The 26,821-nt window shown below is 44.0% G+C and overlaps 1 protein-coding gene across 1 annotated transcript in view; it reads left to right on the forward strand.

Moving 5' to 3' along the window:
• Window positions 1-26,821, forward strand: part of SLC38A12 (solute carrier family 38 member 12) — a 117,154-nt gene that overhangs the window by 77,387 nt on the left and 12,946 nt on the right. The gene's annotated exons all lie outside the window — the stretch shown is intronic.

Consider the following 26,821-nt stretch of genomic DNA (forward strand, 5'->3'; position numbering starts at 1 on the left):
CTCCAGGCACAATAAAACCTGATGACATCCCTCTCTTCTTCATCTCAAGCTGTACTTGGCAGTCCTTGCTGGTGCATCAGAGTCACCTATACAACCTGAAAGCTTGCAGATAGCTGATGCTGCTCCTTTGACACCAGGTTTCTGAGAACTGTCTCTGAGTGAATTGGTAAGGAATTACACAGTGCCCAGGTTGAGGGGAAACAAAATTACAGATTTTAAGATTCTATGTGCACAATCCACTTGAAATGAGAACCTTCCTGCTACAATTGGTTCAGAAGTTCCTTCTGTCCTTCTGTCACTCTTTCCCATCACTGTTATAAGACTCTTGTCAGACTGGAAGTGAGAAAACCAAGCTGTCGCATGGAGGCCCAGCCTGCCCTTGTGCAATATGAGACAGGCAAGGATAGTATCACTGTTGGCATTTTGGCAGCAGAATAGATGTACCTGAGAAATGACCTATAAATGTATGGAAATTGCATTGTGGCAATCTTCTCATCTTTGGCTGGCTGTAGAATGTGCTTAGCTGCTGCAGTGCAGGACATCTTCGGAAGAAGACAAGCCTAAAGAGGAAACCCTACACAAATCTGAAGTGGAGTTCCTAAGGCCATTGGATGACATTTATATGCCTCCCTCCAGCAACCCTTGCAGCCAAGCTGGTGCCAAACGTATTGCTCTGCTTTCCTTTGGACCACATCAGTGAGACTGAACGGGGGCAGCCTGGGACTTTCATACACACTGCCCAGGCTTGCACCCCAGGGAGGACACTGGTGGTGTTAATGCAGCTAAAACAATATGGGATGCAGCAGTTATGAGTTATGGTTCTCTGCAGCCACAGCAGGTGGTTTAATTCTCTAACAGTTTGATTTCACCCCAAGAGAGACCCATTGCCTCTTGTGACAGACTGATGCCAACAATACAGAAGGTGCTAAATAACACAAGCACTGTGTCTACTTCAGTCCCATGGTCACTGAATTTTTCTGTGCTTTTGACTCTTAAGATAATATGGTTCACAATGCACATCTTCACCTGCAATCTTCAAAGAGGTTTCTTCTCTTCCGACACACCTTTTCGTTTTCTCCATGAGCCGTCTCAGAAGAACAGAAAGCACTGGATTTCACAGAAAGCTGAAGCTGGACAAATTGCTAAGGTTACAGCCAAACAGCAAGCCTAGTCTGGGACTTCTGCTACTTTAGCAGTATTATTTTCCATCTTGTCAAAGGTGTACTACAAAGCACAATTACGCTAATTGCCTGTATTGCACAAGAAATACGTCCCTTTGGGCAGCCTCCCCATCCCCACCACCTCAGCTTTACGTTGTCGTTTGGGATTTCTCCCTTCCCCTTTCATCTAAATCCCATGTGGCATTATGTGCCCTTTTGCCTTAGATTATATCTTTTCTCCTTTTATGTTGCTCCAAAGGTTATAAAATGTGAAATTTCTGTAGCTCCTCTTTGATTTCAAAAGAAACTTGACAGTCAGGGATGACTTTTCTCTCTGCATGAATAGGAAGAGCACTTTTGAAATGGCTTGGCAACAGTACCTTCCATTCCTCTCTCACCTTCAAGAGCTTCCTTTCCTGTTTTCTGATGGATTTGTATTGATGTACCTTCCCAGATGCCTACAGTATGTGAGCAGTGGAGGGGTCTACCTCAATTAATGGTGAAAGCCCTACAAGAGAAGGGAAAGTTTGGTGCTAGTATCACAATATGCCTTAAAACATGAGAGAGATTGAAGTTGACCAAGATGGATAAAGTGTGTGTGTGTGTGTGTGTGTGTGTGTGTGTGTGTGTGTGTGTGTGTGTTTATTTTACTGGCACTATTACAAGATCCCCAAGGGGATGGGGTGGTGGTAGAATCTCTCATTCCTTGGAGGTTTTTAAGCAGAGGTTGGATGGTCGTCTGTCATGGATGCTTTAGCTGAGATTCCTGTATCACAGGGGGTTAGATTAGAGGACCCTTGGGATCCCTTCCAACACTATGATTCTATGAATCCAGGGCTCAACCTGGCTGAATATGATGCAGTGGCTGATACCTTCTCCCATCTGGTTTAACGTGAGACAATATTTTTAATTGCCTATTAAAATGTAACAATTCTTCACCATGGCACTTTGCTGCTCTGTGTCCTCAGCTTGTCCCTGTATGTAATTATTTTTCAGAAAGGCATAAAGAAATAAATGCAGATTATGCATCTGTTGTGTTTTGGCCTTTTCCTGCATACATTAAGGCGGTGTATCTTGAATTAGTTTCTTTTGACGGATCAGTTGGCAGAAGTAGCAAAGGGGAGGGGGGCCTCCATGCTGGCAGCAGCTTGTGGAGTAATCCTTGTCTTCTCTTGTCCCTCCGTATTAGCCTCCTGCTTCCTGCAGCACTAGGTGTTCTCTGAAAAGTCAATTAAAACAGCTGTACCTTACCCGACTCAATTACATTTCCTTGTGCTTAAAAACTAAACAAATTGAATCATTTTGCTGCCTCAGGCAGCAAATGAAGTTTCTTCTGATAAATTTATTATCATAAAGCACAGCTTTATTTATGTTAAAATATTAAAAGGCATCTTTATGATGGAAATAAACAGTTTCTACTTTCTCCTTCTGTGGCTCACACGTTCTTTCCCTCTGAGGAATTAAAGTGTGGCATGGGATTTATTAGGGAAGTGGACTGTAAATCTGAAATCAAAGTGCCACTGGAGCTTAAATCCATTGTCTTTCCACACTTCAAAGACCATGAGGAGAAAGAGCCACTCTTAAAAGTGAGACAGTTGAAAAAAGGGCATCAGGTTTGAGAAAAAGACTTTGAGAAGAGGCCTTCAGGGGGAATCATGAGCTTCACCTGTAGTGTTATACTAGTTGCAGTGAAGCTTCTGGAAGTAGAAAAATGTCAAATGTCAGCATGGCTCAGTGAATCCAGTCTCTAGTCAGTTCTTTAAAAAAATAAATTCCCTGGGTAACTTAGGACAAACCATTCACTCTCATATTTTGGATCCCTATCTGTAAAATTGGATGAATAACTCTCATAGGATTTTCTTTTTTTTAAAAATGATAAGGATTCTAAAACACTTAGCAAATTCATTAAAGTCCCATGTAAATAGCCCCAAAGAGGTCCCTGACTGCTCGATTTGATCTGCTTAAAAAGTTAATACACCCAAGAATTGAATTTTTACTTAAAGCATCAGACTATGTTTAGTGGTTGTACACAAAAGAACAGACTGCTCTTTCGTCCTGTTCTCCATGTCTATTATTATTATTATTATTATTATTATTATTATTATTATTATTATTTATTTCTACCCTCCCCATCTGGCCGGCTTCCCCCAGCCACTCTGGGCGGCTTCCAACAAAATATTAAAATACAGAAATCTATCAAACATTAAAAGCTTCCCTAAACAGGGCTGCCTTGAGATGCCTTCTAAAGGTCTGGTAATTGTTGTTCTCTTTGACCACTGGTGGGAGGGCATTCCACAGGGTGGGTGCCACTACCGAGAAGGCCCTCTGCCTGGTTCCCTGTAACTTGGCTTCTCGTAGCGAGGGAACCGCCAGAAGGCCCTCGGGGCTGGACCTCAGTGTCCGGGCAGGACGATGGGGGTGGAGACGCTCCTTCAGGTATACAGGACCGAGGCCGTTTAGGGCTTTAAAGGTCAGCACCAACACTTTGAATTGTGCTCGGAAACGTACTGGGAGCCAATGTAGGTCTTTCAGGACTGGTGTTATGTGGTCTCGGCGGCCGCTCCCAGTCACCAGTCTAGCTGCCGCATTCTGGGTTAGTTGAAGTCTAGTTGAATACATGTCTCATTTGGATTGGAAATTCATAAGATAAAGTGCTAAGTATATTGCATATTTTGAAAACCACCCACCACAGCATGCACCACCTGGGACTTCTGGGTTCGGCGCGTCAGTATCCTGAAAAGACGCATCCAGAAGCGGACGTAACATGAGGTATGACTGTATTTGTGGGGCATAGGAATTCGTTCATTTTAATTTTCCCCCCAAAATATAGTCCGGCCCCCACAATGTCTGAGGGACAGTGGACCGGCCCCCTGCTGAAAAAGTTTGCTGACCCCTGATTTGCAGGGTGGCTTTGCATTTGAAAAATCCCCCTCCAAAATAGTGTGTAAATGCCCCCTATGTGTAGTCTGGCATGGTGCAGCTCACTGCACCTCTTCTAGCTGATGTTTGTTGGGAAGTGTTTTTTAAAAAATAAATAAATTGGGGAACCGGGTTCACATCTCCGCTCCTCCACATGCAGCTGCTGGGTGACCTTGGGCTAGTCACACTTCTCTGAAGTCTCTCAGCCCCACCCACCTCACAGGGTGTCTGTTGTGGGGGAGGAGGGGAAAAGAGATTGTTAGCCGCTTTGAGACTCCTTCAGGTAGTGATAAAGTAGGATATCAAATCCAAACTCTTCTCTTCTTCCTCTTCTTCTTCTCTGCCCCTATAGAACCATTAACTTTGAACAAGCAGCTCATTTCTTATTGCCATGTGACAAGGACCCTGAATGCAGGGCAGCTTCTTCCTTTCAGCGGCTAATGACTGGAGTCTGCCTTGGTGTGTCAATGATGCATTCATGTGTGGCAAAATCTCTTCTGACGCAGCAATAAGATTTGCTGGTACCCAGATGCTTAGAAGAAAAATGGCCTGTCTAATCAAGAGGGTGTGCCCAACACTTGGTGTGAGGTGGGGAGATCTGTGTACATGCGTGCAGTGTTCTTTCGGACTAGTCCCTGCCACAAACTGACTAGTCCATCTGCTTCAGGAAGGAGCCCGATTCATCCTGCCAGCATAGGTCCTAATCCAGATAACAAAGACAGAGTGAACAGAATCAGTTGGCTCCCACTGCACGTAATTACCCGCCCCCCCCCCTTGACATATGTGCTACTATTACCTTCTGCCACATGACAGGTGTATAGGAAGGCTTTTCTTGCAAGGAAGAAGAGAGTTTTGACACATTCTATCAGGGTTAGAATGGTTAGAATGGTGCTGACACAAGTGGACCTCCCTGCTCTCCCCTTGCTTAATGGGGTAGGCTATGTCACGGGAAAGATGTATCCCTGAAAATTGGGTGAAGGCAACTTTGCAAGCCTTTTTTTTAGCGGCTGGAAGACTCCTGCGGGGAGAAGAGGGCATGGGAGTCAGTTTGTGCCAGCCCTGTTACGCATTTTCGACTCTGAATCCCTGCCATTGTGTTCTTCTGATAGCACCGTGTCTCTAGCCATATGTATTTATGAGAGTTGGAGTCAAAGGAGGAGGGAAATTAGCTTCATCCCTATCCTGTTTATTTTCTCCCCATTTCTACTGAGGATACCAGCTGTGAGGTTTTGGAATGTTGATGCTCCAGTAAGAACCTGAATGACATCTCAAAGTCATTGAGCACAGCCCACTGACCAGACTCCAGATGGCAGCAACTTTTGTCACTTTCATTCAGGCAATTTGCAGATTCGCACTCTTATTTTCAATTAGTTATTCTGGGGAGGAAGAACTCCCTGCTTCATTTCTCATCGCTAACAGAGTTGGGAATCCTCATTGTTACCATTTAGAATGCAGCCTCATGAGAAGCTAATGGTTAACTCTCCCATATTAAGGTAACATTTCAATGTGACTCAGTGAAAGGCTGCTTATGTATTTACTCCTGAAATCTCCCAGTAAAATTCTGGCAACAGTAGGATTGCCATATTTCAAAAAGAGGTTTTTGTTTTTTCAAGGAAATTCGCCCAAAAATCAACATTTCCAACATGGGTTGCTATACGCCAGGGTTTTCCCGATCTTCAGAAATTATGCCTGGACGCTATTTCTGACAAATGAATCCCAGACATGTCTGGGAAATTCCAGACAAATGGCACTTCTAGGCCAGTGTTTCTCAACCTTTTTTGGGCCACGGCACACTTGTTCCGTGAAAAAAATCACGAGGCACACCACCATTAAAAAAGTTTAAAAAATTAACTCTGTGCCGCCCTATATTATAATTATGACTGTAAGAAACACTTGCCAAATATTGCTTTCCGGTGGGTGAGTGTTGTGTATTGGCGGCCGCCAGGCTCGTTTGCATTGAGCTTTGGGAAAGAGGAGGAGAAATATTGCTTTCCGGCAGGTCAGCGCTGTATATTGGCGGCCGCCAGGCACATGACAATGCAAATCGCCCTTCTCGTCGCCGCACGTCGCGGCACACCAGCCAGCGTCTCGCGGCACACTAGTGTGCTGCGGAACAGCGGTTGAGAAACACTGTTCTAGGCAACAGGAACTTAGGATCCGGTTCTGTATTTACATGCAGTGTTTCCATGCTGCCAGCATCAGTTACAAGGGAAAAATGTTCATGGGGACAAACCTCCGTGGAGGAATAGTGTTGACAACATCAGAAAACATAAAACAAAAAAGGAAATCAAAGCATTATGCAGTCAGATGTGAAAGAATCCTGAGAACTGTAGTTTTGTAAGGATGCTGAGAATTGGAGCTCTGAGTGAAAACTAGTTCCCAGGATTCTTTGGGAGGAGTCATGTGTGCTAAATGTGTGTTGGATATGTTTAAAATATATGGTATGGATCTGCCCTCAGTGCCCTTTGGAAACCATAGATTTAACTTCTCTAGGTTTGCCATCTTCCCCTGTGGAAGATCATTTATAGATCTTCTGCAGATCTCTAATCTTTAATCAATAATATTAATCTGACAATCTTTTAATCACATTTTAATAATGGCCAAAGCAAGTTGTGGTTACAGTCACATTGCTGTCTGTTGAGCCACTTTATAAACCTTTCAACTTCTGGTTAATAATCAACAGCAGTGAAAACTTTAAGCTGCCACCATCAGGGCTTCCTCTTCTGTACCCTAGATGTGACTGGCAGCCTCTCTTACTAAGGGAAAAGAGGTGGGATGAAAGTTAATTACACAGTGCCAGTTAAAGTAGAAGATGGATGGAAGTCTAGGATGTACTGCCAAGTGGTAGAGGGTAGTCCTGGCATGATGCCACCTTTTACCTTATAACACCTGCTTCTGGGGATGAGGAGCAAATCCATGCAGTGGGGGGGGGGCAGGGAGAGAAGCCGTGAAGGTGGTGGCCTAAAAACTAGGTCAAGGCTGTATGGCAGTAGAGAAAGTTTGCAACTCTTAAAGCGCTGCTTTGCACATTCAGACACATGCATTTCTGAAAATGACTATCACTCCTGGTACCAAATCGCCTGCCTGCTGACTGCGTAATGGATAACCTTTATAATCCCAATCCTTTTTCAAAACATTGGTTGACAAGGACAGCACTAGGCGGTGGGGGCAGATCCAGTTGAACAGTTCGTTTCTTGGGCTTGTAGGTCAGATTTTCCGTTACAAACTGGTATCACTTTATCCATCTGAAAGTTTTGTAGAAACCTCTCCCAATGTTAACAAAATTAGGATTAGCAAAAATTGCCATTCCCACCATGGGAATCATTCTTCTTAGTTTTCTAACCACCAGTGGTCAGGTGGGAAGTGTGATTTTGGGTAGGTAGGGTCTGATTAGAGCCAATGTCTGGTAGAGGAAAGGTGGGTTCTCTAGAAATCTCTTCTTGTTGTTGTTGTTTAGTCGTTTAGTCGTGTCCGACTCTTCGTGACCCCATGGACCATAGCACGCCAGGCACTCCTGTCTTCCACTGCCTCCCGCAGTTTGGTCAAACTCATGTTCGTAGCTTCGAGAACACTGTCCAACCATCTCGTCCTCTGTCGTCCCCTTCTCCTTGTGCCCTCCATCTTTCCCAACATTCCGGCTTGGGATTCATCTAGTCCAGCCTTTCGCATGATGAATTCTGCATATAAGTTAAATAAGCAGGGAGACAATATACAACCTTGTCGTACTCCTTTCCCAATTTTGAACCAATCAGTTGTTCCATATCCAGTTCTAACTGTAGCTTCTTGTCCCACATAGAGATTTCTCAGGAGACAGATGAGGTGATCAGGCACTCCCATTTCTTTAAGAACTTGCCATAGTTTGCTGTGGTCGACACAGTCAAAGGCTTTTGCATAGTCAATGAAGCAGAAGTAGACGTTTTTCTGGAACTCTCTAGCTTTCTCCATAATCCAGCGCATGTTTGCTATTTGGTCTCTGGTTCCTCTGCCCCTTCGAAATCCAGCTTGCACTTCTGGGAGTTCTCGGTCCACATACTGCCTAAGCCTGCCTTGTAGAATTTTAAGCCTAACCTTGCTAGCGTGTGAAATGAGCGCAATTGTGCGGTAGTTGGAGCATTCTTTGGCACTGCCCTTCTTTGGAATTGGGATGTAGACTGATCTTCTCCAATCCTCTGGCCATTGCTGAGTTTTCCAAACTTGCTGGCATATTGGGTGTAGCACCTTAACAGCATCATCTTTTGAAATTTTAAATAGTTCAGCTGGAATATCATCACTTCCACTGGCCTTGTTATTAGCAATGCTTTCTAAGGCCCATTTGACTTCACTCTCCAAGATGTCTGGCTCAAGGTCAGCAACCACACTACCTGAGGTGTACGAGACCTCCATATCTTTCTGGTATAATTCCTCTGTGTATTCTTGCCACCTCTTCTTGATGTCTTCTGCTTCTGTTAGGTCCTTACCACTTTTGTCCTTGATTATGGTAATCTTTGTATGAAATGTTCCTTTCATATCTCCAATTTTCTTGAACAGATCTCTGGTTTTCCCCATTCTATTGTTTTCCTCTATTTCTTTGCATTGCTCATTTAAGAAGACCCTCTTGTCTCTCCTTGCTATTTTTTTTGGAAATCTGCATTCAGTTTCCTGTATCTTTCCCTATCTCTCTTGCATTTTGCTTGCCTCCTCTCCTCCGCTATTTGTAAGGCCTCGTTGGACAGCCATTTTGCTTTCTTGCATTTCCTTTTCCTTGGGATGGTTTTCGTTGCTGCCTCCTGTATAATGTTACGAGCCTCCATCCATAGTTCTTCAGGCATTCTGTCCACCAAATCTAAATCCTTAAACCTGTTCCTCACTTCCACTGTGTATTCATAAGGGATTTGATTTAGATTGTATCTTACTGGCCCAGTGGTTTTTCCTACTTTCTTCAGTTTAAGCTGGAATTTTGCTATAAGAAGCTGATGATCTGAGTTACAGTCAGCTCCAGGTCTTGTTTTTGCTGACTGTATAGAGCTTCTCCATCTTTGGCTGCAGAGAATATAATCAATCTGATTTCGATGCTGCCCATTTGGTGATATCCATGTGTAGAGTCGTCTTTTGTGTTGTTGGAAAAGAGTGTTTGTGATGACCAGCTTGTTCTCTTGACAGAACTCTATTACGGTAGCCTTTGCCCTGCTTCATTTTGAACTCCAAGGCCAAACTTGCCAGTTGTTCCTTTTATCTCTTGATTCCCTACTTTAGCATTCCAATCCCCTGTAATGAGAAGAACATCCTTCTTTGGTGTCATTTCTAGAAGGTGTTGTAAGTCTTCATAGAACTGGTCAATTTCACTTTCTTCAGCACCGGTAGTTGGTGCATAAACTTGGATTACTGTGATGTTAAAAGGTCTGCCTTGGATTCGTATCGAGATCATTCTGTCATTTTTGAGATTGCATCCCATTAAGTGCTATCTAATAATAGTGACTTTGATCTCGTTTTGAAGCGCTGACCCAGGATCTATGGTCCTCTGAGTTCATCAAACTATTTCCAAGCTTTTGGCTCCAGTGGTATCTATATTCATGGGTAGGGAGTCTGCTTTTTTCAAGCCATGCTTTAATTAGTTCTTTGCATATGCAAATAGGTTCTAAGTCACTTAAGCAGCATACTTGATAGAAATTTCCATTTTTGAACAAGGTCAGCTGGTACCTTCCAATTGTCCAGTGACTCCTGATTATAATGCAAACATTCACCCCCGCCCCATGATATTCCTCCAATTAAAGTTAGCTTTAGGCAGTTGTTCTAAGTAGACTCTAAGCTGCTAAGAGAGACTGTCAGAGAGACCTTATTGAAAGAATATTTGGCTCATGGAAACATTTTGTTTAAAATTATTATCCTTATTTTTTAATAAGACCTTTGCCTGTTGCTTCTAATCCTGAAATAGTCATCTCATGTTGTTTTGGCTGCCCTACATATGTTCAGTAAGCTCACCCTAGAGCAGGCATCCCCAAACTTCGTCCCTCCAGATGTTTTGGACTACAATTCCCATCTTCCCCAACCACTGGTCCTGTTAGCTAGGGACCATGGGAGTTGTAGGCCAAAACATCTGGAGGGCCGCAGTTTGGGGGTGTCTGCCCTAGAGCATAGCTCTGCTGTAAACATATCTATTTTGTACCAGTGTTAAGTATCATGGCTTCACCTAAGGAATCCTGGGAATTAGTTTGGTGAGGGTGCTGATAATTCAGGGTTAGATGCCCCTCATCTTGCAAAACTACAGTTCCCTGGGAACAGGGAATGGCTATCACCGTTGTTGTTATCTTCTTGTAAAGAGTCTTTTAGCACCTTAAAGGCTAAGCTGTGTTCATACATCTGATAAAGTGGATTCCAGTCCATGAAAGTTTATGCCATAATACTTTTGCTAAGTGAATACAAAATCTAAAGGCTTGCAATCTAACAGCCATGATTTAAAAGGGAAAGGGGAAAGCAAAGCAAGCTAATTCAGTTACCAGTTCTTGCAAGTTACTTAGCCTCAGCAGTATCACCTGATGTGGACAGGTGGGCCTTCCTGCCTTTAAGTAGAAATACACACCCACAACCCAGCTGCCCTTAGTCCTCTGGCTGATGGCAGAGGACAGAATATGCTTCAACTTCAGCTGGAGATGATTGTCCTTTTCTGGCAGGGAGAGGGCAAACTAGTGCTTTGTATCTGCTGCCTGCCTGATCAACTGAGGCTGGGTTTCCCCTTGCTTTGAGCTTCTTCCAAGGAGGCAAGAGGTACAGCCTGCCCATTGACCATTAAACCAATTTAATTCCTTGTCCTCAGTAGCAAGCCCAAATTGCCAAAGATATGATGCCATCGCCCCAATGGTAAGTGCTTGGGAAACTGTTGAACTAAAATGAAAAAACTTTTTTTGTAATTTCCCCTTTCTTTTCATTTCGTGTGTGCTATGTGATGGCCTTGAGCAATAAAGTCATTAGGATTGTTGCCGAGACAACATTAGGAGTGTTGCAGAAAATGTTGCAGACACTTTCAAGTTGCCAGTTTGAGAGTGACTCAGAAGTGCTTTCTAGTGTGCATTGTAGTTTTGGAATCAGGGGTAAGAGCTTCAACAAGCACAGAAGGAGGTAAGGAGTGGCCAGCTGGAAGAGATGCCCTGCTGACCATCAGTTGCCAAATCATGCAACTGCTTTCTGGTGTGGCCATCTGCATATCCAGGCTTATTTGTTTTCCCACCTCTGGTACTATCTGATTTGAGTTTAGAAAAATATACACCTAATGAATTTATCTGGTGAAAACTCAAAGGTGTTGCCAAATTTGCAGTGAGGATTTTTGCTTCTAGTGGGAATGTATTTTCCTTCTTTTATTCCTAGCTTGTGATGGGTTCAAACCAGTTCCTAGTTCAAAGAACTGGGGGATACAGTTTTATTAAGCAGATGCAAACAAGGTGTTAAAGGGCTTCATGAAAGTCAGTCAAAATTTTGCAGTCTGTTTTGCATCTGCTTACTTGGATTCTCTGAGGTCTCTGAAAAATTTCCATTGATTAAAGGATTTCTCTAGTGCCTAGCATCAGCTCAAATGCAGTCAGCAAGATTTTAGTGCTGGGAATTCCTGAATTAAAAGTTTTAAACTTGCAAATTACCAGTTATTAAAATACAGCAAAATCATTCAAAAATACTGTGACAGTCATCAGAATTTTTGCATGATGAAAATGAGAGGTTGACTGGTCCTATAGGAGGTTTAGGTTTTGATTTTTGAAGTTCAAAAATTGAATTAGACTCCACTTTAGGTTTAATCCAAAGTTGCTTGCAATGTGTAATATCCTGTGAAAGCAAAATACAGTGAATAATTTCTAAAGCAATCTCCTTGCACATCAAATTAAACTTTCCCTGTGTGCCCCTTGAGGCCCCTGCATAACTTGTTTTCATCTCAGCTCATCTTTGACTTCCGTGCTGATTCTCATCATTCCTTTTATTCTTCTCTTGCTGCTTTGCAACCATTTGCAGGCTGTTTGGAAATCTTGGATTTTGCTCTTTTTCACAAAAACAAATTTCCAGCGGTGTAGCCCTGTTAGTCTTTTGCAGCAAAAACAACAGACTTGTGGCAGCTTAAAGGCTCTCTGGTCTAATCACTAGTAATTATCGTTATATTGAAATAAATATAATAATGAGTGAACTCATTGCTCAAGTTCAGATCCTTTTATAGGCAAAAACAGCCCCATTCCTGCACAAAAGGGAGGCAGAAGAGGGACATTAAGGTTTACGAGGGTACACAAAAAGGTACCTGTACTGGTCTAGGGTTGCAATCCTAGGTACCCTCATTTTGAAGAAAGACCCACTGAACATGCCCTGCTGAACATACATAGAGCAGTGGAAACCTAAGCAATATGGGTTTCTGTTTCTTGCTCCATTTAGGGATTTTGTGTCTGTGGCTAGCTTAAAATCTCTTCCCTTAAATCCATAGATCTTTGGGTATTAGTCATCATTACTCTAAACTACCCTTTTCGATTTCCACAAGATGATTATGTTCTAGCTATAAAAATCAGTGTCTCAGGGGAGCCGAGGGTTTCATTACCCAGCAAACATTCTGATCTTTCTGTTCATTGTATCTATTTTTCCAGTTTCTTTACTGTTAATGAATTATTACAAAGACCAACTGGTGGGGAGGGGAGAGTTCATTTTCTCAGGTACTGGAGTCTCAATCAAATGAATTTGAAAATGGGTTTTTATGAATTGCCCTCGGGGTCAATGGCAAGGGAAGAGTGATGATTACAGATTTTAGACACATGGAAACCAATATTAAAAAAGGAAATAGTTTCCAACAAGAAAACAGCTCACAATATTAGCGTCTCCTGCTGTTAACCCTTTGGCTGTCCAGAGCTAGGCAACCCGCAGTGACTTGAGTACCGGTACGTTTTGTGACATTCCTTACCCTAGATGGCTCTGTCTCTTGTAGATGGTGGAATAAGTGCTGTACATACTTAAAAGATGGAATTGGCTACAGCAGGATGTTGCAAGGGCCACCAGTCTAGATGTCTTCAAAAGTGATTAAACAAATTCATGGAGGATTATTAGGTTAACAGTGGCATTATATATGATAGCTATATGCCAGTGGTGGCGAACCTATGGCATGGGTGCCAGAGTGGGCACACAGACCCCTCTCTGTTGGCACGTGCCATCACACCAGCAGTGCCATTGTTTGGGGTTTTCAAATTGGGCAGCCACTTCCCCCCATGCCGCCTCATGAGTAAACCACTCCCTCCCTGCCAGCAGCAGCTTAGGGGCAGTTTATCTCCACAAAGCAGCTGTATTCCTGCCTCCCTGCCCCGCCCCCCGACGACTGGTGGGATTTTTTGCAGCCAGCAGGCTGTAGTTTGTGTGGATTTGTCAAGGGTTTTTGTTGATTGGTTGCTGCCTGCGATCTTTGAGACTATGTGTTGTTTCTGCTCTGCGTGCCATAGGAAGCTTTTAAAATGTGTGTGAGTGTTTTTCTCCCCCCAAAAAACTGTGATCCAAGCCCCCCCCCCAAAAGCTCTGCAAGTCTTGGCAATCCCCTTCAAAAAAAGCTCAACAACTCAGGGCAGCCCCCCCCCCAACTCCTTTTATTATGGTATATTAATTATTATCCCATAATAATTGTGTGTTGCCACTTTGTGATAAATTAGAGTGGTACCTCAAGTTACAAATGCTTCAGGTTACAAACTCCACTAGCCTGGAAGAGTTACCTTGAGTTGAGAACTTTGCCCCAGGATGAGAACGGAAACTGTGTGCCAGCAGCACAGCAGCAGCAAGAGGCCCCATTAGCGAAAGCACACCTCTAGTTGAGAACAATTTCAGGTTAAGAATGGACCTCCAGAACGAATTAAGTTCGTAAATAGAGGTACCACTGTAGTAGGTTTTGGATTGCAGTTTGGGCACTTGGTCTCCAAAAGATCCGCCACCACTGCTATATGCTGTCTCCAGACTTCTGAATACCAGTTCCTGAGAAACTACATGGGAGAGGGCTATTGCTTGCACAGCCTGCTTGTGGGCTTTCCAAAAGCATTTGGATGACCACTGTAGAAAACAGGATTCTAGTCTAGATAGCTCTTTGGTCTGATCCTGTCAGACTTTTCTTATGAGCAACAACCTGCTCTTCATAGTCCTAGCCAGCCTGGTCCTTCCCATCAACCTACAGGGTGGAATATCCATTGAGACCAGTTGAAGATGTTCTGAGCCAGGGTACTAAAATTTCAAATATTCAGTTTCTGGCCAGAGGAAGAACGCTCAGGGATCTCTGCGACAGCTCTAGGCATATGTGCTTAGTGAAACAAATCCAGATTTATTTATTAAGACTATTTTTATACCACTTTTCAGCAGGACCTCACAAAACTGCTTGCATTAGGTTATTACAACAATAAGCACCCTTAGAAAAGAAGAGAAAAGACAACATGTTTTCTTAGGAAAAGCTGTCCTTGCTTCTTCTCCCTTCTCCCCAGGGCAAGATGGTTCTTCAGATAGACCCATCTTTCCCCACCTAAAATAAAATGTGGTTAGAATTGTAGTAGGCACATTCTTTTGCTCAAGAAACCAAGTGTTTTAATATTTATTTTATTAATTCAGGTTTTTTCTTGTTTTTTCTTTATTTGCCAACCTAGTAGTTTCCCTGGCTTGTTAGCCTGTTCAAATTGTTTCTGTTCTAAATATTTAATTTTTCATTCTGTTTCCTGATTTATTATCATTGAATATTGCGTTTGCAATAACTTAAAGTCCTATTTCTCTTTTCGTGGGGAATTTATTAATTTTATTTTCTTTTGATTTCTTGTAAGATTTCTTGTTTTTTCTGCTCTCTTTATCTTTCTTTGGTAGCACCTTACTGTATAAAAAAGCCCCCACATTACCACTTTACTTGCTTCCTAAACCGCCTGTTCTTTGCTTTTTTGATGCACTGTCGGCATATCCAGAAGCACTTTCTCTTTTATTTGTTTAATTTATTTTTATTTGACACCATTATAACACACTATCCTCTTTGCCTTCTTTCCTTTTGATAGGCTGGACTCTGCTCCCTTAAGAGCTGCATGTTTTCTGCACTGCATAAACGGAAGCACTGTGTTATGGCACCTGGTGTCCTATGAAGTGTGTGTTTTCCTTTGAAAGTACCCTAAACATCAGCCACCTGCAGGTTCTTTGCTTCTAGCCTTTAATGCCTGGCTCAGGTGAGCCATTGTTAAGCAGGTTGTAACAAATATAGCATGTCTCGAGTTCTTTCCCTCTCCTCCCCACCAACAAAACAAACCTCTTTTTAAAAAAAGATTGCCTCAAATTCCCTCACTGCTTGGGAGGGGTGTGTGTGGAACTTCTTAAGGCAGGGATGGAGAACCAGTGGGCATCCAGATGTTGCTGGATTGACTGTGGTCAATGGCCAGAAGATGCTGGGAGGCAACAACATCTGGAGTACCACTGCTTCCCCCTTGCTGCCTTACGTGATTGAGGAGCTTTGAAGCAAGATTCGCTTGAGAGTCAAACCTCGTTTTGCATCCCAGATACCGTAGGATTTGTGTTAGGAAGCTAAATGCTTCTCAAACCCCTACATTTGTGAATGTGTGGATTGTCCTTAGTCAGCGACTACAGCTGTCTCTCCCCTTGCCTCAGAGGAGGACAAAAATCCCAAGCACAAACCAAGCAGGCTGTATCTCAGGCATCAGAGAAAACCCATCTTCGAAGATCCTTTTATAAATGTGTGCGCTCAGTTTCCTAATTAACAGAGTTCCAAGCTTGCTTTTCAAGTCTGTCTTTTCCCAGTAGTGCTGGATGTCAAAGTGTAAGTAAAGTTGTTGTGTGGGGGCTTTTTTTTTTTAAGGAACTTTTCCAGCAGTTCTTGATTCAGTACGACAGAGGGTAGCAGGAGTTCTTCTTCCATGACAGGCACGGCTCCTGCATTTCTGATGCTGCTCCTTTTAGAAGAGGGTTGCAATATTTATCACTTTTCGCAGTGGCTCCTGTTTTTGTTCTTCCTCGATACATCTGCCTTGCTGTTTGACTTTGGGAAACTCACTTACCCTCTTCCTGCCATCTGTGAGGTGTCTGATAATAATACCTCCCATGCAGGGGTGCTGAGAGGCTTAATTAATGTTTTCAGAGCATGGCATGTGAGCGTTTATTTTTTAAGAAGCTCTGTGGAAGGGCAGCAAGTGATTGTCAGTAAAAAGATAGCATATGTCATGGTGTCCGATGCTCCCCTGTTTAAGAGCGGCTGCTGGAATGTGTCACCCAGTGAGTGTGGCTTAAAACGGGAAAACCTCCTTATGTGCCGCTTGGACTCTTAGCTGCTTCCGCAGTGGTTTGGGGGTGATAGTTGGAATTTGCACGAGGCGATTTGAGCCCCCTGTTTCTTTTTGGAAACAGGAAACTAGAAGAGGAAAAATCAAATCTGGAAGAGAGTCCTGCTTTGGACTTCTGTAATTCCAAAGTCACAGAAGGCTTTTCAGCGTGTTCCCATTTTCATAAACTCCCTGGGACCTCTGAAGTTCCAGGGAGCCGTGTTGGCAGCTGTATGTTGATCCTGAACAGCGTTTCTCCCAGAAACATATGGACGATCCCTTTCTCTTTATCTAAAAAAGAGCTGATGTCATTTGAGCATAATTTGAAAGAGGTCTCAGAGGAGCCGGAAAGAGGTATCAAAGAAGCTGGTTCAATAGTACACTGCTACCGTCCTTACCTAGGTTAACATTTCCAGATTAGTTACAGGTAGGTAGCCGTGTTGGTCTGAGTCGAAGCAAAATAAAAAAATTCCTTCAGTAGCACCTTAAAGACCAACTAAGTTTATATTTTGGTATGAGCTTTCGTGTGCATGCACACTTCTTTTTTTTATTTCCAGATTAGGGAGTCTTTTATTATTTCTTTATTTCCAGATTAGGGAGTCTTTTTCTTAAGCATGAAAGAGAGAAAATTCTGCACCAGATCCATGTGCACTTCCCTCCTTCCCTCCCTCTTCATTATTTCTTAGCTGGGACAGAAAATTGCTTGCTCCTTATCAATGCTAAGGTCACTTGCCCCCAATCTGTCAGTGTTATGGGCCTGGCCAATCAGAAGCTCTTAGCAGGACTGATGCGATGATGCAATGGACTGGTATTAAGCAAGCATTCCTCCAGGTTGGCTGATTGCAAGCGCTGCAGGGTGCAGGTGGGGTGGGGTGCTCATCCAGAACAGAATGGTGCTACGGTTGGGCTGAGCAAGGCACTGGGTTGTGTGCGAATATATTTGCAGCAGGGGAAAGAGGTGCCGACTTTGCCTCTGCCTCCGTATTCTGTCGTCTGGCTGATTAGCTTAGAAATTCAAGCAGAGGAGATATCAGAAGACTTTTTGAAGTTAAATTGTCTGGATTTGCCCTCTTGACTCTTGGGACTATCAGCCATAGGGGGGAGGCTGTTATTTCTGCATATCTCATTCTGCAATACTCTCATTTTTTAATTTAACTCTTCAGTCGCTTTCAGTGCTTGTGTTTTTAGTTCTAGAACAGAAGATTTGTGTGGCACAGGGAGCTTTCCTGCAAGGAAACACCACAAACAGACTCATCTAGCTCTCTTAATAGGAACAAAGAGGTCACAAAGCTCATATAGACTAATCCCTAACCTAATCCCCAAACTGGTCTCATTAGCTTAGCTCTGACTTGATCAAACTCACCCTTGGATATTGTGAAGATGTGTGTGTGTGTGTTTTGATTCTAGGGATGGGGCAAGAATTCAAAGCAGGGTCCATCTCGAGCAGAGCCATGCCTTGATTCTGTTCACGTTCCACAGCCTTTCAGTTACCCTGTGCTGCAAATCAGTGGAGAGGACATCTCCATCAGTGTGCATAAGGGATGATTTAAGTGCGGCTGCTGGGGGAACTGCTGGGGGGGGGCGAAAGGAGGAGTCAACTCACATGGGGGGTCCTTATACTTGCAGACTGGAATATCCACCCCATTGTTCTTTTTGTGGGGCAGAGTTGTTTGATTCCCTTTAAAAGCTGAAGAGCTTTTGCAAGTATTTAAAATGAACGTTCACTGGGAAAAGTGATAGTTTGGCACCTAACGTTGGGGGCAGGGGGGTATTCACACACCCCTAGATTTTGTCTCCTTTCTTACTCAAATCTTAAAATGCAGGTAGGGAAAAATATACCAGGTGAAATAATCCATCATATCTTTCCCATGCAAGATACTTTAAATGCATCCATCGTAAGCCAGTCAGTCTCCCTTCTCTCTCTCTCTCTCTCTCTCTCTCTCTCTCTCTCTCTCTCTCTCTCTCTCTCTCTCTCTCTCTCTGTGTGTGTGTGTGTGTGTGTGTGTGTGTGTCTATCAATGAGTGTTTCTGTTATGTCATACTAACTAGGGATGGGGGATAAATTCAATTCAATTCACATTTAAAGCCAAATCTATCAAATTTGCACTTTCTGAAACAACACAAGAACCGAAACACAGGCATCCTTCAAAATTTACACTTTCTCAAATTCTGTGATGCAGTTCTCCAGCAGTGTTCACAAAAATGCATATTTTAGGGGAAAGGGTGCATAAAAACAAATATAGGAGTGAAAATGCCATATAAAAATGCATTAAGATTGGATTGTGTTGCTTGTAAAAATGTGTACATTAGTCAAAGCCGCATACAAACATTTGTTCCTTAGGAAAAATTCACACTGAAATAAGGATATTTTTTTAACCCACACAATTTCAAATTGCTGGAGGAATGTGGAGAACTGAATTTACCATTGGAAAAATGAGAAACTGAGAAAACTGAAACTGGCAGCTCCTCCCATCCCCAATCCTAATATGTACCCAGCTCATCTTCATCTGCAAAGGCAGGGTAGGAGCCAGGAGAGGAAGAGAGAGTTTCAGCAGGAGCTGGAAAGAAGACAGAAAACAAAGGGGTGGGGGTGGGGGGTAGCAAAAAGCATGTTGAAGCAGGAGGGCTCCAAAGGGGTGGAAATGGGAGGGAGGGAGAGCTGGCATCCAAGAGGGACCCAGAAGCCTTAGATAGGATGTAGGTTTGACTGCTCAGTAGAGTGAAGGAATGGGATAAGGACGCAAACTGCCTTCCGCTGGTGCAGTGATGGGGAGGAGAATGATGCATTACCCAGGAGATACGGGAAACGAAATAGGAAGGCATATCCTGAAGCACTTTCTGTTCATGATGACATCTGGTAAATGTGAGTGATGCAAAGTTGCTGCACTGTGCTAATGACATTGTTAGTGCTTCTGGTCGAGTGGGTCTTTCTGTTCTTGTGCAACTGGCAAGAGTCCTCAAACGCTGCCTTACGTTTTGCTGCCTCTTTACTTCTGCAATCGCTTCTGCAGGTGCAGGTGCACCCATTCTTTTTGTTTCAAAAAGCAACATCCCAGCACCCTCCTCATCAAACAACGCTGCTCTCAGAAGTAGCAGAGCCCTTTGAACACCAGGCTATCGGTCTCTATGGCTCACTTCTACAAAGCTGCCAGCATGTTTAAGAGGTGTGGCATGCCCCTTAATGCCCATAAATCTGGGGAAAGGAAAAGCAGTTGGCATCTTCTAGAACTGAATTATTAGTACAACAATTAAACGACGGGCTGCATGTTGATGCACACAGAGGTAGCCAGTGTGGTGAGAGGACAGCACACTGAAATTGGTCCAGAAGGTCAAGATTTTGGTTCTCACCTTAGTTACTGATTCATCAGTAACTGATGAATTGCCGCAGATCTGAGTTTTCAAGTGGCAAAATTTCAGGTTTGCAAAATGGCAATGGGACAACGCTCTCTTATCAGTAGTGTGTGAAAGTACAAAGGTGATTTAAGGCACTACTTGGGAAACTGCTGCAGTGGTGGGGTGAGTCCACCCACGTAAGGGACCCTGATGTTATGAGGGTGTCTCTCCCCACCACACCACGGGCTGATAGATTTATGATGATTGCTTGTTGGTAGCGAATGCGTGGTGGCATTTCGACAGACCAAATTAACTGCATGATTATATGTGCAGGAAGCCCATTATGGAAACCAGAAAAGGTTACAGCTGGGGAGGTGGTTATGGGCAGGTGAGCTTTCTTTAATCAAGGCATTTTCTGCTGCAGTTTGCTTGGTTTTACATTCCCAAGCTCACTTTCCGAAGTGAGCAAAAGTGGTGCCTGCCTTATGACAAGCATTTTGTTTCCAGCGCCACATTTCTTTAATTTGATTGTGATGAATGTCTCTGGCCCAATTTCATTTTTCAAATACGCCTTTCTCCCCCCATTCCTTGTGACAGGCCAGTTTATAATAATTGAGGTTATGAGATGTTCTTCCACCACCTTCCCCAACTGCAGGAGTGAGGGGGGAGAGAGAAAAGTGCTGCAACAACTTGCATGTTTATTGGCAGAGCTGGAGAGTACCATCTCCACCCCCGTCTCGCCATCCCCCAAACTCTCATCTATTTCACTCAAACACTTACAAGTGAAGATTGACTTCCATTTGCTTTTCTGCTGGGGTTATAATGACAATGGCAGCTGTGCTTCGGGGCTCCTTGGAGAGATTCTCCTGAAAGTCTGGTTTGACAGGACAGGTTCAGACCAGCCACAGCAGAGTATTGTATCTAAAAGTTACTGGTGCCAGAGGGTGGTAGCAGAGAACCCTTGTAGCAAATGAGCTTAGAAAGTGCTCTCTGTGTGTCTCATCTGTTGGAGAGCTTCCACTACAGGTGCATGCTCAAACTGGTGGCGAATTCTGCGCTGCAAATTCCGCAACACAATTCTGCACCAAGGAAAGCCAAATTGTGCGTACTAGAATATATTATGAAAGTGGAAGGAAATGAGTAGTTTTGATACAGCAGCTGCAAGAGGGGTTTGCTTTAACAGATCCCTAGTTGATGATGAATAGAAAATAACCAGTCTGGTTACCAACTGTGACTGCTTTCTGAAAATTAGAAATCTTGTACATTCAATATATCTCTCCAGAGTTGCCCACTTAAAATTCTTGAATGTGAATTGTGGCTTCCCTGGGAGTTAAACTGCTTTGGCAGAAGATGATAAATTCCAGAAGGGGTAGCATGATTGTAGACTTGTGGCACTTAGGAAGTAATATATGACTCTGTAAGGTTTTGATTGCAAGTGTTCTTTAAAATATTCTAAGATGCAGGGCATGTGTGCAGATTGCCATTAGGGTGCATAGTTTGTTAGGGGTGCTGGGAATTGTAGCTCTGTGGAGGTAGACTACAGTTCCCAGGATTCTTCGGAGGCAAGTCCTGTGCTTTTAAATGTATGGTGCATCCAGTCTGGGTTTGACCTTTCACTCATCTTGCTCTGTTTCCTTACATCCTGGTCCGTTGGCTGTAGATCTCACTCCAACTCTGGGAAAGTGGCCCTTGGCTCAAATAACTGCCTGACAGATATGCTCAAATAAATATTACCATTAGCACACACTGGCAAAGACAGGAGGAATGGGAAATAAGTTTCTACAGCAGCCTCCAGCAACATATAAGCAAGGTATGCAAAGGAGCCCAGCCCCCGTTTGGGGGTCTTCACACCCTTGCTGCCACAGCAGGCCTGTTGTCTTCCTAAATGCAAAAGGTGGGGGGAGCCCGCAAAAGCATAATGAGCAATAGCTCCATTTGAGAGGAGGCTGTGTGATGGAAAGGACCATTTCCCTCCTGCCTGCCAGAATGCAGAGCCCTTGGGTTGCAGCTAGGGGCAGCAGTGCCTTGCTAACTCTGGTGTTCAGGTGCTCAGCCCCTGACTCTGGGCTGATGCGCAGGAATTAAATACTGTTCTGTTTGGCACTGCTGCCGTTTCTGAGCCGAGCAGCACCTGTGTGCTGCAGGTGGTCACTTGCACTGAGCTGGTGGCAAAACTGATCCCCACAGCATCTAAGCCTGGGAGACATAAAACATACTTTCAGCACTCATTTGGAAGCATTGTACAGATGCAACAACCACAACAAGTCCTGTTGATTCATAGAATCATGGAACTGTAGAGTTGGAAGGGACCCTGAGGATGAGGTCCCTTCCAATTTTACGATTCTATGATTCTATAAAATGCATTGTTTCCCTTTAATTTCACTATCCTGACAGGTCAGTTTCTGGCTTTGATTGTTAAGGGCAGCAAGCAGCATATGTGGTTTGTAGATCTTTCTGCTCTTTCTCTCCTCGTCCCCCCCCATGTCTTTTGGAGTAAAAGAAAATGCAGGGGTGATTCAGAAACAATTCCATTGATCGCCTCTCTGTTGATTATATTCTCCCGAGTTTATGATATTATGATATTGATGTTATTATCACACATTTGACACTGGCTACCAATTGGCCTAATGTACGACCAATTTTGTGCCATCTGTACTCAGTCGTCATGTCAATTTCAGTGAGTGGATGTCAGTTATCACCTGCAGACTCTGGATGATACTGCAGACTCCCTCCCCCCAACATCCCACTCCATTACACTCCATTACAGCATGTTTGCTTTCAGATTATTGAACATTCTTGCTTGTCTGAATGCTCACGCATTGTGTCTGTGGGGCTGAATATCATCTATACCAAGGACCTCAAAGAGCAGGATGGGATATCTATCCAGCTTTGCCGAGCTGGTAACTAGGTAGAGATACTGAATTATCAGCTCAGCCAATCTCCCCCCTGCCAGGCCAGGACAGAATCTGTGATAGAAGATGCATTAGGAAGCACTTCAGCCAAGCAAGTACTTAACTTTAAGCACATGATTGGAACTCTTTTTCATCTAGAGGATTTGAGCATGAGTTTAAGTGCTTTGCAGCATCAGAGCAAGGGAGTCTCATGCCTGCAACGTACTTTCAAGTGCTAATACTAGATCAAGGACACCGGTATTGAGTTGATGATGCTGTCCTTCATCTCCGCCATCAGGGCCACCTCCTAAGTTCCTGAGTCAGTCATCTTCCCTGGCCTAGAAAACACCCAGCCCTCCCTGGCTTTTCAAAAACTGGAAGATGGCATTGCATATTATTTGCCTGCTTTATTTATAAAGCCCCCATCTGCCTCACCCTCTCTGCGATGCTCTGAAAGGTGGCGTACGAGCAATTAAAACAAAATTGCGCTGATGAATAAAGAACAATTAAGCCATCAGGCTGCGGAGCCAAATGTCACCATGATGGTGGAAGTGCCTTTTGAGATATTTGGCGGGGGGGGGGGGAGAGAGAGAGAGACGGGCAGAGGGGAGTGCATTGCGTTGGGAGAGAAGAACTCCTACTTTGAGCAGCCAGTGCAAGGAGTGACAGCAGGCTGTCCAAGCTTATCCAGGGCTAGGCTTCTTGGAAGAATAAGGTTGCCAAGAACAGGTCTCGAGAGGGCTCCTTTGTCCTTTGTATTTTTAAGAGAGGCAGAGAAGGGAAAACACTGGCAGGTGCCACTGAAGCAGTGCAAGGGGAAGACCCGTATCTTTCATGCAGCTTTTTAAAAGCAGTGGAGCCTCCCAGGGGTGGGTGGGTGTTGATCTGGCAACATTAAGGAAGCAGACCCTTAAGTGAAAAGGCAGTGTCAAGAAAGCATTCACAAACAGTAGGAAAGCTTTGATTTGGCAACTCTGCGCGATCCATAGATTGGAATGTAGTGGGGCTTAATATCAATATCTGAAGCAGGCTGAAGGCTGCCAAATGCAAAAAAGAAGCAGCAGCAGCAGCTAGGGCTCCTCTAACCTGAATAGTTGTTGTAGGACCAGAATTTCAGCACATGTGGCTTATTGTGTGAGAATGAGAGAGGCTGCACCTGCTAACGCACAGCTGATAAAGGCACTGGAACCCTGTTGTCCTTGACAGTTGGTCACCCTGTTTCGAACAACTGCTGGCTTCCTTCCTCCAATGCTTTTCCTTGTCTCTGCTGGCTTCATCAAACCCAGAGCATCTCTTACGGTAGATAAAAGGTGTGGAGTGCATGCATGAAGCCCTGATTTAGCCATTATACCAGACAGGTGCTGTGACTAATTGCTGCTATCGTCTTTGGACCTAGCAAGCAGGATCAATGCAGAAGGCATAATCAAACAAGCAACTATCACAAGTAAAGCCTCTTTCCATTGGAATCTCTTCCACCTCCACCACCTACGTTGTGAAACCAGCCGCAGAGGAAGCTGGTGCATGGACAAGCTTCTCATAGGCTCCTTTCAGAGTGCCCTCACCAGCATGTAACCAAACGATGGTTTTGCAGGAATGAGCACACCTGCCAGTCTGCAGTGAGAAAGCTGCTTTTCTCTCCTTCCACTGTGGCCGCTGCCAGGCTACTGGGCTACAAACCATGAGTGGTGAGCCAAGAACAGTTCTTGGTTATGGTTCATGCTTTGTTTGGAGTGAGACAAACCTTGAGCCCAGGTTCAGATGTTAACACTTTGCTAAAACAATGTGGTGGCAGCAGGGGAGAGGAAGAGCGAAGCAGCCATGATTTTTTGCTGAGCACCGTGCACTTGTTTGTCCACACCACATCATAGTGTTACATGCAAACCAAAGCTGTTTGTCCAAAGCTGTTTGTTCCTTTGCTTGAGCTCCGTTTGCATTTGGGGAAAGGATCATGGTGAGTTAGTAGCATCAATAGAGGTGCAAGCAGGACTTGTTTCTCCCTTTTTGGACCTTACCCTACAGCAGGCTTCCTCAACCTCTGCCCTCCAGATGTTTTTGGCCTACAACTCCCATGATCCCTAGCTAGCAGGACCAGTGGTCAGGGATGATGGGAATTGTAGTCTCAAAACACCTGGAGGGCAGAGGTTGAGGAAGTCTGCCCTACAGCAAACTGGATTTTGTATTCCAGACTTTACAGTCCTTCCTCAGCTGCATAGCAGGATTTGGGCCTTGGTTTGCTTTATATTTGGAATTTGGGGGGGGGGGTTATTTAAAAAAAATAAGAAATGCAAGGGCCATGTGTTTGTGTCCTTCTCCCACCCTTTTTGGGTAATGATTTTCTTTGTCTGTGACAGAATGATGGATTAGAGCACAAACCAAAAATATAGTGGGCATTTATAAGTGTTTTCACCAGCAGATTAATTTTATATTCAGTTCCCTAGCATGTTGCTATAGTAGAACATGCATAAAGATTATGAGAAAGAAAAGCACTGTTGTAGCAGTAATACTATGAAGGGTTTGTTGTTGTTGCTATTTCTGAATACATTCAGATTATTTCTTTTATTAAGAAACTGTTACCATCCTAAGCCTCCTTCACTTTTCAGATTGGGGGTGGGCTATTACTGACAAATACTGTGACACGGACAGAAGCCTCCCTGCTGTGCCTCTGAGTGATAAACAGTTATGACAAGATACAGGTAGCAAACTTTAGGAAAGGACAAGGATTTACCCCTACCCTCCTTGCAGGAGTGCCAGCTTGGCCCCACAACCCACAACCGTGGTTGCCCAGGGCCATGGGTTGTTGTAGCATGCATGGCCCTGGCACCAAAATTTGTGGGCGCCCGGCCCCTTCATGGGGAATTTGGTGGGTGCTCGGGCACCCAGGGCCCCAGGGAGTTGGCACCTATGCCTAGGGGTCCTCTTGCTTGTGAGGTATATCATCTGAACAACCAAGGCTGAAGTGCTCTACTCCCACTGAACTGGGTGTTTAAGTGGGACTTCAATGGGGCTTGCTCCTTCAGAGTACTAGGCATGTACAGGATCACGCTGTAATTCTGGCAATGGATGAACAGTCTATGATCCTGCCTCTAACTGGGTTGAGGATTCTGCCTCAGAAGCACTTGATGCTGCCTGACTTTTCAGTGCATCAAATGCTTCTAGGCTGGCAGAGGAAATACCTTGATCCCCTTCAGGATAAACACACGAGATAATTACTGTACGGAATATTATGGGAGCCAGGGACCAAACCATGTGATATGCACAGACCCAGAAGTGCCTTGTTAAGAGTAGGTGGTTCCCACGTTTCAACCTCTTTCAGAAGACAGCTCTCTGAAAGCTGCCTTCCCCCATTACAAAGAGATCAAATGCCTCCCACTCTGTCATCCTCAACTCTTATTCCCCCAAGGCACCCTTGCTCTCAATATTATCCCTGGGTAGAGCTTTTGAGTGGCACAAGGGAATTAGCTATTTCCCTATGAAATGACACTTCCACATGGTTTAATTTGCAGCCAAGCCTGTTGATCTGCCCTGCTCAGTGTTTATTAGCATTTCAGAAAGCTGGCTGCGCTGCTACAATCTACTGTTTTTATTTTATGTGTTTATTTATTTTTGTTTCTTAGGAAACTTTGTTCCAGTTTCATCTTCTGCATCCTGCTATACACAAAATCAGGTTGCCCATAAGATTTTAGAATCAGAATTGTCGAGTTGGAATGACCCCCCAGGGTCATCTAATCCAACCCCCTTCAGTGCGGGAATCTGATCTGGATCATACATGACTGCTGGCCATCCAACCTCTGTCTAAACACCTCCAAGGAAGGAGCGTGCCCTGCCTCCCAAGGGAGTCTGCTCCACTGTTGAGCAGCTGTTACTGTCTGCAAGTTCCACTGTGGCAGCACAACCACCAAATTTGGGCCAGAAGTGCCATGCTTTCATAAGTTTAGAGAACCTGCTCTTTTCCTTTGCAGTTGATGGGGATGTGAGTGGTGCTGATATGTGGGCTTTGGGTGACATCACAAGACTACCCTTCCAGGTTTTCAACTTTTAAAAGCCATTAATTGTGTCCTTAAAACAAAACTACAGCGAGGAACAAGACTTTAAGTTGAGTTAACATTCATGTTGATCTTAAAAAAAAATTAAAAATCCACACCGTTTGCCCACTGCATAATAACACAGAGGGGGAGGGCAAGACAGATGACTGAATTAGCATTCAGTGCACTGGCCAATACATCTGTTAAATGCCTTGTGAGGTGTACATACATGA

The sequence above is a fragment of the Zootoca vivipara genome, chromosome 2 (genome assembly GCF_965207765.1).
Source record: "Zootoca vivipara chromosome 2, rZooViv2.hap1.1, whole genome shotgun sequence".
In the NCBI taxonomy this organism is placed as follows: domain Eukaryota; kingdom Metazoa; phylum Chordata; class Lepidosauria; order Squamata; family Lacertidae; genus Zootoca; species Zootoca vivipara.